This window comes from Microtus ochrogaster, chromosome 15, assembly GCF_000317375.1.
Source record: "Microtus ochrogaster isolate Prairie Vole_2 chromosome 15, MicOch1.0, whole genome shotgun sequence".
NCBI classification, from domain to species: domain Eukaryota; kingdom Metazoa; phylum Chordata; class Mammalia; order Rodentia; family Cricetidae; genus Microtus; species Microtus ochrogaster.
This window is the reverse complement of record NC_022017.1, coordinates 33,717,227-33,730,488: the sequence shown is the minus strand read 5'-3', so window position 1 is coordinate 33,730,488 and position 13,262 is coordinate 33,717,227.

Genomic DNA, 13,262 nt, shown 5'->3' with positions numbered 1-13,262 from the left:
GGGGATTAAGTATATGGTTAATCTTATTATTTTGAATGTTAATAAATATGAAGATGACTGATTTCCTATGGTAATGAATAAAGTATTAAAAGGTGATTCTGATTTTTCATATCAAGTTTCAAGGCAGAAATGAGGAAGTTTCTATTGAAAACTAGAGGGAATTTCACTGTTGTGATAAAGTGGCAAATAATTTGGACGAATTGAGGTTATGTTCTAGTGATCCAAACAAGGTAAAATTCATAAACAATGACATTGGTTGTTTAGCTTTTCTTAACCATATTGCTAAGAATTGGAATTAAATCTTCCTGGGATTTCTCAAAAATTGTAAGAATGGAAAAGTGACCTAATATACACTTATTAAAGAAAAATGATCTGATATTTAAGGATTAGGAAAAGTATCAGGTACTTACATTGAAGACACTGAATGGGTAGAAAATGAGTATTGATAGAGAGATTAATGTAGACATTCGACAGATTTAAGCAGCTATACTAAGTGAGTCTGCCAGTTGGAGCTGAAGATGATACAAAGAAAAAGAATGAGCAATAATTATCAGACCTCACTGAAAGCATGAATGATTTTTTAAACCATATATATTTTTATTTTTTTAATTTCAATTTACATTCCAACCATAGTTCTCCCCCTACCCATCCTTCTGCCCTTTCACCTCCCCCCAGGCTATCCCTAACCACTTCTCTCAATAGGTAAGTGCTCCTATGGGGAGTCAAAACGTCTGGCACATTAAGTTGTGGCAGGATCCAGCCTTTTCTACCTGCATTAATACTGAGCATGTCATCCCATCATATGGAATGGACTCCTCAAACTAGCTCATGAACCAGGGATCCTGGCCCTCTTGCCAGGGACCTCTCAGATATTCCAAACGTCACCACTATCTCCCACATGGGAAGGGGAATTAGATGAGATCTCCTGGGTAAACTGGGTGGGAGAGGGGTGGTAAAGGGGAGTGGATGGGAGATGAGAACATGAGATCATGAGTGACTTTTGAAGATAAGGGATAAATGATCCGAATGACTGAGAGGGTGCCTCAGAAGTTATTCCATCTGATGCTTCGGTTTCAAATTGTGGACCATAGCCTCCTCACTTTCAGAAATGTCAAGTAAAGACTACTCAGGCCGAAGGAGAAGATATTTCTGCTGGATGAGTGCCTCACCCTTAGTGAATCTCTAAGACTCGAATGGTCTGGAATATAAAAGTGGCTGAAGAGAGCTCTCAGACAAAGCAGGACACACAGCATGAGGATGATAGCCCATGAAAAACAAAGTGTTTCTTCGAGAAAAACTGAACTTGTTGTCTCATTGATTACAATCTTTTGGCCTCCAGACCTTTGAGAGATATACTTCTGTTTTTGTAACTGGAACCAGTCTATAATGATTGCTATAGCAGCTCAAGCAGACTAGGAAATAATACCATTATGAGTATAACGATGTCTAAACTTGTTAAGAGCACTAATTTAAGAGGGATTTATTCCTTAAAGAGTTGACCTCCAATAGAGGTGTTTATTCACACAGAAAAGCAGATTACATGGCCAAAGTTTACATGCCACCAGAATAGGTGGGAACTCTCCATGTTTAGAATACATTATTGGAAACTTTCTCTTTTTTTCTTCATCATTAGACATAATCTTAACTAATTCAAGATGATTTTTCAGTCTTAGCAATGTTCTTAGACACATGTGACAATGGTCTGCACCTCCTGGATGCCTGGTGGGAATTTGTGTATGTCAATCTCTGCTCAGTCCCAGGAAAACACATTTCATTAGTACAGAATTATTAACTTCACGTGGTTTAACTTAATGTAAAGTTTAACTGTAATGCATACTGAGCTGCTACTTAGTAATATACTCCTGTCCCTATCCAAAATCAAATTCAGTACAACGTATCTTAGACTCTACTTCCAAATTTCTTTGGAGATCAAGGATTTTAACCTATTTTTGTAGCTTTCGTCCAGTAGTAACAGACATTCCTCAATTGTTAGTCTTTGAGTCCCAAATTATTTATTAAAGCATGTTTCTTCTAGAGTTCCCCGATTACAGTAAGACAGTGTTTGTCATGCCTACAAAATGCTTCAAGATCTGGCCTCTCTTGTTTCTAATCTCACAATATCTACTCTTTCTTGTTTCTAATCTCACAAGCACTAGGATGCATCTTATCTCTTTTACTATGCCTTCCCTGCTTTCCTTGAATATAACTACTCTAAGGGCCTTTGTGGTTGGCTTTCCCTCTACCCAGAAGCTTCTTACTTATTTCCATCCCATGTTCCTTTACTTCTTTCATTTCTGACTTTTACTGATTTTTTTCTCTGATTTCAGTAATTCATTATCATACTAGAAATTTACCCTTGACCTTCTGAGTCCTTGAAAACTGTTGATATATTCTATAATCTGGCTAGTGCATGGATTTTATATGTTCTCATCATAAAATATAGTAAATTATGAGGTGTATAGTAATTAGATTAGTTTAATCATTTTGCATGTACCTTTATATCAGAATAGCATGCAGTAACTATGTATAATTTTTCATAGCAACACAAAATGATAGTAATTGAAGGACAGTTTTCATTGAAAAAAAACAATGCAAAATGTCATTGTGATTCTCATTAAAATATGGGCAATGTTCACTATCTAAGGCAGGAATGAAAGGCATGAAATGATGTGGGAGACATTATGATAGGGTGACCTATTTAATTCGAAGATGTAGAATGATAAAGAAAAAGTTATAAGATTTTGGCATTTGTTCAGACAGAGGTTTCTCTTGTTTTTCCTTCAGCTGTGTGGTAAATTACTACCTACTCATTTATTATTCCCATCAAGAGAACTGAATTCTCTTGTGGAAGGAACTTAGGCATGCCCTAGACCTGTTTCTTATTACATCATTCTATTGTGAAGCAAGAAGGAGTCCCCAGTTAATGGTTTCATTAGGAAAGACCATTCCATCCACAAGCCTCAGTGTTACCTGTCTTGTTCTGTAGCCTCACATTCAAGAAGCAGCAGCTAAATAAGGAACATCCTTGTTTTGTATCTTGTTTTGGGAGGATGCAATCTATTAAGGCATGGCAGGCATTATGGTAGGTGCATGAGATGGTTATTTAGGTTAAGGCTACAGAGAGGAAGCAGAGAGAAATGAATGTTGGCATTCAGTTTGCTTTCTGCTTTTTACATTTATAATAAATCTGGACTCCAAACTCATGGGATAACATCACATTCAGGTGGATCTTCACTCTTTGGTTAATTTTCTCTGGAAAGTATCGTACAGACATACCCGGAATATTTCTCCTAGGTGGTTCTAAACAGAGTCAAGTTGAATTTGAAAACCGATTATCGCATCTACTGAAAATGAGGTCAGATTCTGAAGAAGAATCAGAGTCAAACAAAACTTAATGGAAACTATGCAAACTAAATAAGAAAATTGTTTAAAAACTAAGAAAGATTTCAGAAAAAATAAAGAATATTTTCATATATAGAGAGAATATTGAAATATATACTTATATATGTATATACATATAAAAGAAAATGAGGTCAGATTAGATTCTGGTCCACTTGGTAGATCATCTTCTCTTTTTCTTTCTTCTCCCCAGACTTCCAGTCAGTTCGGATGCACCCATTTGTGGAAATGCACAGATAGGTATCCAAAATCTCTCATGTGTCAGTGGAAAGTGATTCTGGAGTGGATGAAGATGGCCTTGTCTTCTGAGCCAAACTGATTGCCTAATTCAGAGGAAGATGATGGTTTCTCTTCTTTTGCTTTCATCTCATAATGGCTATTTCATTGTGAGCCTTCAGATTGCTTAAACTGATCTTCTATCAAAGAACGAGAAGGCTAGGGATTGTTTGGTGACAGGGACAGGGTCTCAAAGCTTCCTCCAACTCTGGCTGAGTTTATCCTGTTCACTGGTGCACAGGGTAGTGATTTCCCTAACTGACTCAGTCATTAACACTTCTCACAGCTTCCATACATTTCCCCTGAGGCCCTGTGAGGATGTTGTTTTCCTTCTGATTAGAATACAGTCAACTGCGCTTGTGAGCCCATTACCACCTTCCTCCTAATGATCCCATAATGGCTGTTAGGCTTACCCAAGACACCTAACAGATAACCCTGTTAATTCTAAAACCACAGATAATGCTTTTTCACTTGAAATCAACTCTATTTCAATTTTGTTTCACAAAATGTAGAGCCAATTAACAATGTCCTATGTGTTTCCTATATTTTTCACCCACTAATCTGAGTTTAAACTTGATTTATAGAGGGACTAATAATACTTGTTGTCTGCTAGATTCTACATTGAGAGAATTAAATAGAATTATCCCATATAAAATTATTTAGGTGTTATTTCTGAATAGTGGAACTTAATTTCCTTAGTTGTGCCATTCTCATGCATAACAGAGATATATTTTTTTCAATCCCTGTGCAGGGAAGCTGAGTTGAACAAGGTAGAGGTTACTAAGGAAAAGGAACAGAGAGAAAATAAATGATGTTATTTCTTATTGATTATATTTATTTTCATTTTGTTTGTGTTTTTTTGTTGAGATATTGAAAATTTACAGAAGACAAGAAGTGGATGGCTCTGTGTTTGAGGTCATGTATCATAGAAGATATTGGAACCTTCCAATTAAGCTCCAGGAAGCTCCAGTCACAGCACCTGCCTTGTGTGTGCTCTGTGAGTTAGATGTAGGGGTCCACATGAGGTCTGAATATTCCTGGATCCCTCATTTCTCCTCCTAGTTCAGTTTAGTCACATTCTCGCTCAGCCATCATCCTCAGAGACATGTTAAAAGTAGATTCAGGTTCTGAATGAATGTTCATATGAAATATATGTATAGTTCAATATTACTTATATGTACACATATGTTAGAACTGACTACTTAAGACTGGATGTTTATTGATGAAGAAAATCAATTTTTCCTCATAAAACAGTCTTGAGAGGGCTGGAGAGATGGCTCAGCGGTTAAGAGCATTGCCTGCTCTTCCAAAGGTCCTGAGTTCAATTCCCAGCAACCACATGGTGGCTGACCACCATCTGTAATGAGGTCTGGTGCCCTCTTCTGGTCTTCAGGCATACACGCAGAAAGAATATTGTATACATAATAAATAAATAAATATTTTAAAAAAACAGTCTTGAGAAACCAAGAGATCTTTAGTTAAGAGTTGGGTCTTCTGCATCTTCCTCACATGAGGCCTGAATTGTTTACTACTATGGTCTTTTTAGGTCTTTTGAAGACAAATATATTGTTGAGAATTTAGGGAAGAGAAGTCCTTGTCATATCCAGAGGACATTATTTCCCAGCAGTATTCTCAGTCCTTTGGCTCTTGAAATCCTCTCACACCCTTGTCTGTGATATTTCCTGAGCCTTCTATGTAGATGTTGGGTTATAGAGCCATAGTTGGAAATGGGTACTCCATTTGCACTTAGTATCTGCATTGGGCCAGTAGTAGCTCTGTGTAATAAACTCATAATGCAGAAAGAAACTTCCTTGGTGCAGGGTGAGAGCTAAACTTTAAGGACACAAAGATAAATATTTAGAACGCAATACATTTATATCAATTTAGTAAAATGGTAGTACTGTTTCTATTCTAGCGTGTATGATCTTTTCAGTGTTTGGGTAGGTTTACAGTACCAGGGATGAGTTCCTTCCTGTTGAGTGGGTGTTATGTCTGATCAGACAGGTATTCATTACAACCAAAATATTAGTATTCCTATTGCCCCATTATCAGACTGGTCATTTTTGAAATTCTTAAAATTTACAGCTGATTTGTATTGTTGATAATATTTCTCCCGTGGTCATTTACACAGTGCCTCCTGACACAGTGAGATTAGACATCAAGGAAGAAACTTCCAGGTCAATCCAACTTGACGTCTATAGATTCTATGACCAAAATTTATTGTGCCTTCATTATATGGGCTTATTCTCAAATTCTGGAAGGCAATGGTAATATTAAACATTGTTTAGGGGGCTTTGTATTCTCCTGACTAAATACTTGTAGGTGAATATCCTTCATCTGGTCTTCAGCATTTCATTTGATAGTCTACAGTGTCTGGGAGAAGCATTCTCAAGGGATGAGCTTGCTAGTCCTTAACAGCAGTCTCACTGCTAGGACAAAGCGCTCCCCACTCCTTGCCCCTAATCTCTGGTTCTGCTGTCTTCTTTTCCTCCAGCTCCAAGGAGAGTTTCTGCATTTGGCAATCACTGATTTTCATTATTTTTCTATTGGCTACCTGATACTTGTGTAATTGTGATTCTTTCTACTTTCCTCTATTGGAAATGTTTAGTATAGTGTTATTTTCCTATGTAGACTTGAGTGATTCAGCTTCGTACGTGGTTCTCACTTTTTAATTTCCTTGATCAAATACATATTGCAACCACATTTTTACACCTGAAAACAAAAGTCTTGGCTGGGACCACAGGTCGGCAGTAGAATCCATCCTCAGTATGAATGAGGTAGGCCCAGTATTTAATTACTAGTCCATACAGACAAAACAAAGGCTGAAAATAAATCACAGTACCTAGTTTTCTGAATCAGTAATGGGCTCTTGTACTATTTCTGACTGTTTTGATATTAAGTTCATTCATGAAACCTTGGTTGACATTTTCACATTACAAATTCAAGGACTTACTCATTCAAGGCTGCATGCCTCCCTTTAAATTGTCCTCCTCAAAGGTCTGTGCTTCTCTTAAATTGCTTCAACATCCTGCATCATTTTCTTTTAAGTTTTATCAGTGGCAGCTAGTCAACCTTTCATTCTTTGAAGGAATGTGTGTGTTTAAGGAATGGCTGATGTACCTAGAACTTCAGAATAAAATGATCTTGTTATATCCTGAAAACATTATTGGAATTAAACACATGCTATGACTACAAAGTGGTAAAACTGCATTTCTGTGAGTTTCACGACCAGGCTCTGAATTAATGCACGGAGCGGCAGTTCAATAGCTAAACGTAAAGTAGAAACACTTGGTTGTAAAGCTCTTTCTTCAAGAAGAGTCCGAGTGTTTATAGTCGGAGCAATTTGTAGGAGGAAAAATTACTCCGATGTGTGTTTGCTGAACACGCTTGCCACTCAGTGTGTGTGACAGACACATGCTGCTTGGGTGATAGCTGAGCATGAAAACATGAACGAACCATTTTGAATTCAGGGTATAAGTTCCCAGGAAGTTTCTGATGGAAAATTCTGCAAATCAAAGACACACGCAATTATGTTGTACAAGAAAGAGTCATCTTCAGCCCACTCTGCCTGTCAGCACTGTGATTCACTCCCACTATCTTTCTTTATTAAAATGTCATTTGTCATCCACTCTTCAGGAATTGTATTCCACAATTCTACTTTATATACAGATGCAAATTAAAAGGCTAGGTGGGAGGGTGTTTGGGCTAGGATACTAAGACAGATAGACACAATTTCCACATTAACAAAGCTTGTGTCAAGTCGACATAAAATTAGCCAGGATACAGGTGTATGTTTATAATGCAAATACTTGGAAGAGAAATGCAGAAAAACGTGCACCGGAGACCAGCTTGGGCTACATGAGACACTTATTCAAATGCATACGTACATAGAGAGAGAGAGAGAGAGAGAGAGAGAGAGAGAATGAATGAAAGAAAGAAGGAAAGAAAGAAAGAAAGAAAGAAAGAAAGAAAGAAAGAAAGAAAGAAAGAAAGAAAGAAAGAAAGAAAGGGTTGCCTATTGGGCAAATGTGCATTGTACCAGGATACTGATGATCACTTCTATGTAGTCTTCTCTTTTCCTGTGATCATGACTGAACTTATGAGGCCTGACCTTTGCCTCACCACACTGATGTTTATTATATAACAAATCTCTCACAGATGTACGTTTTTCTGGGATTAGCGCCAATGTATCACAGGTGTATTAGTACTTCACTGAATTATCCTTACCATGTGCTTCAGGCGCATTCAGGCCTTTACTCTGAAAAGTCCAGCACTGTGGAATGAAAACAGTTATGCAACGATCTACCTCAAACGGAGAGTCATGTCTGGCAGCTAGGACCAGAGGATGAGCCTGTAGGTTTGGCCAAGTACAGAATGGTTGCAGCAGATAAAGTTGCTCTGTGGTGCTAATGGAATTCTCTTAATGCTGAGAGATAAGCTTTGCAATTTAGTCAACAGCCCCGGACAGCTTTGCTGAGGCCTCACTGCTCCCTCTCAGCTCCTGCTGCCTGCAAGCTGGAGCAGAGGTGGACAGCAAGTACTCGGCCTGCCTAACCCTGCTAGGGCTCCCTGCACTCCAATTATTGACTGAGACATGTCCCTGTGCTTGGATAATTGCCTAGAGAAAGCATCAGCACTGATAATTAGAACTAGCCAAGAGGCAAACGTGGCCTCTGAGAGAAACCATGTTGGCCTTGGTTTCTATTAGAGGAAAATGCATCTCCATCTCCACTTCCTCTGTACAATTTTCCCACCTGAGTGTGTGAAACCGCTTTCACGACTCCGTTTTTTCTCATTTTCTCACCACTGTGACTATCATTAGGAAACACTCTGAGAGCTACACTCTGCCTCTTTACACGGAGACCCTGAAGAAGGCCCTTTCTTCTTGTCCCCTATTTACTATAATGAAAAGATTATGTCAGTAGCTGGATAAGAGCGTGGGCTTTGGAGTTAGACAGAAATGTGTTCGAGGCCCAGCTCTGCCATGTGATCTAGAAGAGAATCAATTGCACCATGCCTCAGTTTTTTTCTCTCACAGAATGGCAAGCAGTTAGCTCATTTGTATAACATGGTATTGCAAGGATTCAATGGGATGATGCAGGGAAAAGGCTCACAACAGCAGGGTGTCCTATGCAGCAGTTCCTCTCTCAACAATAGTTAAGCTCCCTCCCAAAGTCAGGCTTCAGCTTTAGTAGACATACTGCAGAATGTAGTTTAAGATGGAATTTTATTAGTTTTGGTTATGATGAAGCTAATAGGAAACGGATGTCCTTGCAAAGACAGTTTTACCCATGGTTCTGGAGAGGAGAGAATGTGCCACATCACACAGACCACACAAGAAAGTGTCAGACTTGGTCAGGAATCCTAGAGAGCCTTTATTATATCTTCTGATCGAATAACCAGATGAAGTAATGCAAGTTCTATAATTATAGGCTGAACTTAATGCATTCTCTTTCTTTCTTTCTTTCTTTCTTTCTTTCTTTCTTTCTTTCTTTCTTTCTTTCTTTCTTTCTTTCTTTTTTGAGACAGGGTTTCTCTGTAGCTTTGGAGCCTGTCATGGAGTTCACTCTGAAGACCATGCTAGCCTTGAACTCACAGAGATCCACCTGTCTCTGCCTTCCAAGTGCTGGAATTAATACATTTTTGAATGTAGCGTCAGTGTCTCATTGTCTGGGGCCAGAAGTGGTAGTCTTTTGGACACCGGAGGGCAGTGTGCATATTAACTCAGAGCAGTTATGACAGCATGCAAAATACCTGCACAAGCTCAAGCGAGACCAAATTACAGCCTGGAAAAGGGGAACGGCTATGAAATTTCATATCTAGCCAAGCAGCTACTGGTACCTTGTAGTTTCTAGGAGAGGAAGGGTTGTGAGTCAGAGAATATTTTGGCATCACAGATTGGCCTTGATGGAGGGAGGGGAAAATGGCACAGAATTGGGTAAGGAGGGAAGGGAAGTTGATTTGGGAAGAAATGGGGGACAGAGAGTGAATATGACCAAAACACACACAAAATTCTCAAATTAGAATAAATACGCTTACAAGTGCAGAGTTAATCATGTGATCTCATTTTGTTCTGCGAGGAAATGTTTAACATTCTTAGTTTATCTACACAGAGTCTGAGTCATCCCTGTTTGTGGGCTTCTATTAGTTGACCTTAAGACACTGTCTTTTCCTTTCAGATATTTCTATACTTTGTATTTTTCTCTACATGGAGAGTATTTTACTTGTTTCTATCACTAACAGATGTATTTTTACTAGAAATCCGACTGTTCATCTGGAAATGTTTTACATATCTTTCATTTCTCAATAATTCCTCGAAGAAAATCTTTTTACCAAGTAGGTCAGGAAATGGCTATTGTAATTTGCTGTCATAACCTCCAAGATTTGTATGTCAACATGGGTATAATTAATTAAATTATGAGATTTAAAGTTTTCCAATATGTCTGTTGATTTATAAATTATAGATACTTTGGGTCTATTCCTATCTTGCTTGATTTACAATCCATGATAGCTAACATATTGGTAAAATGTCTAACATACTTTTCCCAAATCCATTTCTAAATGTTATAAGGATTGGTATTAATGTTAATTCTCTCCTGTGACTCCATCATAATTCTCTTGAGAATGTACTAGAAATCTAAGGTTTTTTTTCATATGAAGATGGTATATTAAAGTTTGTTCTTGATGAGATTACTTGACGAATTTAATAGCATGTACTTCTGCAAAGGCTTATCACTCTATGTATTAAAAAAATATAGTGTGAGCCAGGTGGAGGTGGCACATGACTTTAATCCCAGCACTCAGAATACAAAGATAGGCAGAGCTCTGTGAATTCAAGGCCACCCTGGTCTATAAGAGCTAGTTCCAAAATAGGCTCCAATTCTACAGAGAAACTCGATCTTGAAGAAAAAAACCAAAATATATAGAGTATATAATTACAAAGAATTACTTGGTGTTGATTTTTAAGACTTCAGTTTTACTCCATGCCTTTCAGTTCTATGATTTTTTACAAACTTTTTTTACATTGTAATGTATTTTAGGATAATTAACAGCTTGTTTAAGGGCATAGATGATAATGACTCTTTGGGCTTATGGTAGGAAAAGTAATCTAGTCACAAAGAAAGGATATAATATTCAGATTTTGCAATCCCTTTTCTAGAGATAACAGGGCTGTCTGGTCAATGCTATTTGATCATGGTAACATGCTAGAGGCATACAGTTGACCTACCACATGTGTAATGTGTCACAGAATATCAAACCCAGGGCCATACAACCCAAATATAAGTAACCACAGAACAATCTAGACCTAATAACATATTGCTTCCCCTCATAAAATAATGAGAAATGGAAAAAGCATCTGGCATCTTAGTTGTTGCCTTTCAGTATCTAACAAAGTCCTACTCTTCCTGACGCCGAGCAACAGAGCTCAATTTTCAGTCTGTTCTCAGTCCTATGGACTTCCTTTCCCATGTCCTCTTCATTCCAGAACATAAAGTGGATGGCAGCACCTGCCCAGGAATTGTCAGATGGGACAAGGGAGAAAAGACATATGATGATGGTAGGTTTGTGTTTCCTGGTGTCTCTTGAGTAAGGGAAAGTGCTCTAGGTAGAGACTTTAGGAACCACCAACAGGAAAGATACCTCCATTCTGTGGGAGCTACCCCCCCAATAAAAACCCTCCAAGACAGCAAATGAGAAAGATGATTTGAATTTGTCTATGAATACATTTGGAACAGGCCATGAGGTGAGAAAAGATTTTAAGATACTTTTGTTAAATTATGTTTTGTAACCAAACTAAAGACACATATGCATAATGATGGTAGGGTGTCAAGAAATAAGGAACCGGTAGAAGCTTGTTAATCAGAGAACATATTTGTACTGAAGTGCTGAAGTTTATAGCATGTTCCATTTGCCTGGGGTACAATTTTACCTCCTGTCAGTTTTTGTTCTGAGCCTATTGTAAGATTATTTTATCTATTGAAATAGATACTTCTCTCATACATTATATCTTGACCAGTTTCCCTACTCCTCTCTGCTCCTATCCAACTCTCCTCTTCCCCAGATCCACCCCTTCTCTGTTTTCTCTTCAGGAAAGAGAATGTCTCCAATAGACAATAGCCAAACAAAGCAAAACAAGATGCAATAAGACAAGGAAAAAATCTCACAAATCGAGTCTGGACAAGGCAAACCACTAGGAAGAAAAGAGTCCCAAGGGCAGGTAAAAGAATGAGATAAGTGGGCTCACATTGTTGTGAGCCCCACAAAAACACAACACTACCTGCCATAACATATATGGAGCACATCTGGTGCAGAGCCATGCAGATCCCATGCTTGCTGCTGCTTCACTCTCTGTGAGCCTTCGTGATTCCTGCTTAGTTGATTCAGTGGGCCATGTTCTCTTGGTGTCCTCCAACTTTCTTGCCCTTCTTCTGGGTGATTCTCTCAACTCTGAGGGGAAGAATTTGCAGGAAAATGGATGCAACTAGAAAAAAAATCATCCTGGGTGAGGCAACCCAGACCCAGAAAGACAAATGTGGTATGTGTTCACTTATAAATGGATATTAGTTGCTAAGTAAATGATAATCAAGATACAATCCACACACCCAAAGAAGTCAGGTAAAGATGAGGACTCTGTGGGGGATACATAGGCCTCCCTGGGAAGGGGAAAAAGATCAAATGTTGTGGGTGGATGAGTATAAAAAAAGGTCAGGAAGGAAGGGAAGAACCAGGAGAGGAGGATCAGGTGAGGGTTTGAGGGATGGAAGAAGAGAGTGCAGGAAGAAACAGCTGGAACTGGGCAGCACTAAGAGTGGTATGGAAACCTAGTGCAGTGGAAACATCTATGAGGGCTACCATAGCGAGAATTCCCAGTAATGGAGGATACAGAGTCTGAACTGGCCATCTTTTATAACAGGCAAGGCTTCTAATAGTAGGACTGGGTTGCATTTGGTTGAGTTTTTGGCCAAGAGTGACCCATAAAGATTCCTAAACAACCCAGGCTGATGCTAGGACAGAAGTTTTTTCTCTGACCAAGACAACATCTACATGGCTTACTGAACATAGACAGGTGGAGCTGGAATCTGCATAGAACCTTCACCACTACATTCTAGTCTCTATTTTAAGATTTCTATGTTGCCTTTTAAAAAATCTTCCACAATATTCTACATGGGATACCTCTACATGGGATAAACCTGACTCAGCCATTTTATAGCAGCCATGATTCCTTCTCTAGTGAATTTTTATTGGCATTATTGTAATGGGCAACTTCTCTTTTGTAACTACAGTTATGAGTTTCAAAAGATTTAACCATCTCACCTAGGAAGTCTTAATGAGTTTCATTTTCCAATATGGTTGAAAGATTCTGTGCTGAAAATGTCACTATAGGAAAACAATATTTGCCAAAAGTGGCAGTTGGGTGACAGTTGAGCACAATGGATATTTCCTCTGGTTGGGCATCTGCAGCCCTTCTGCGTATTTGAGTAAATTACATTAGTCCCGGGTATCAAATCTCATAAAGGGATCTTAGCAGCCGGAGTCAGTGTATTCACTGAGTCAATCACAGGTCCTGGCACTGAGGATACAATGCT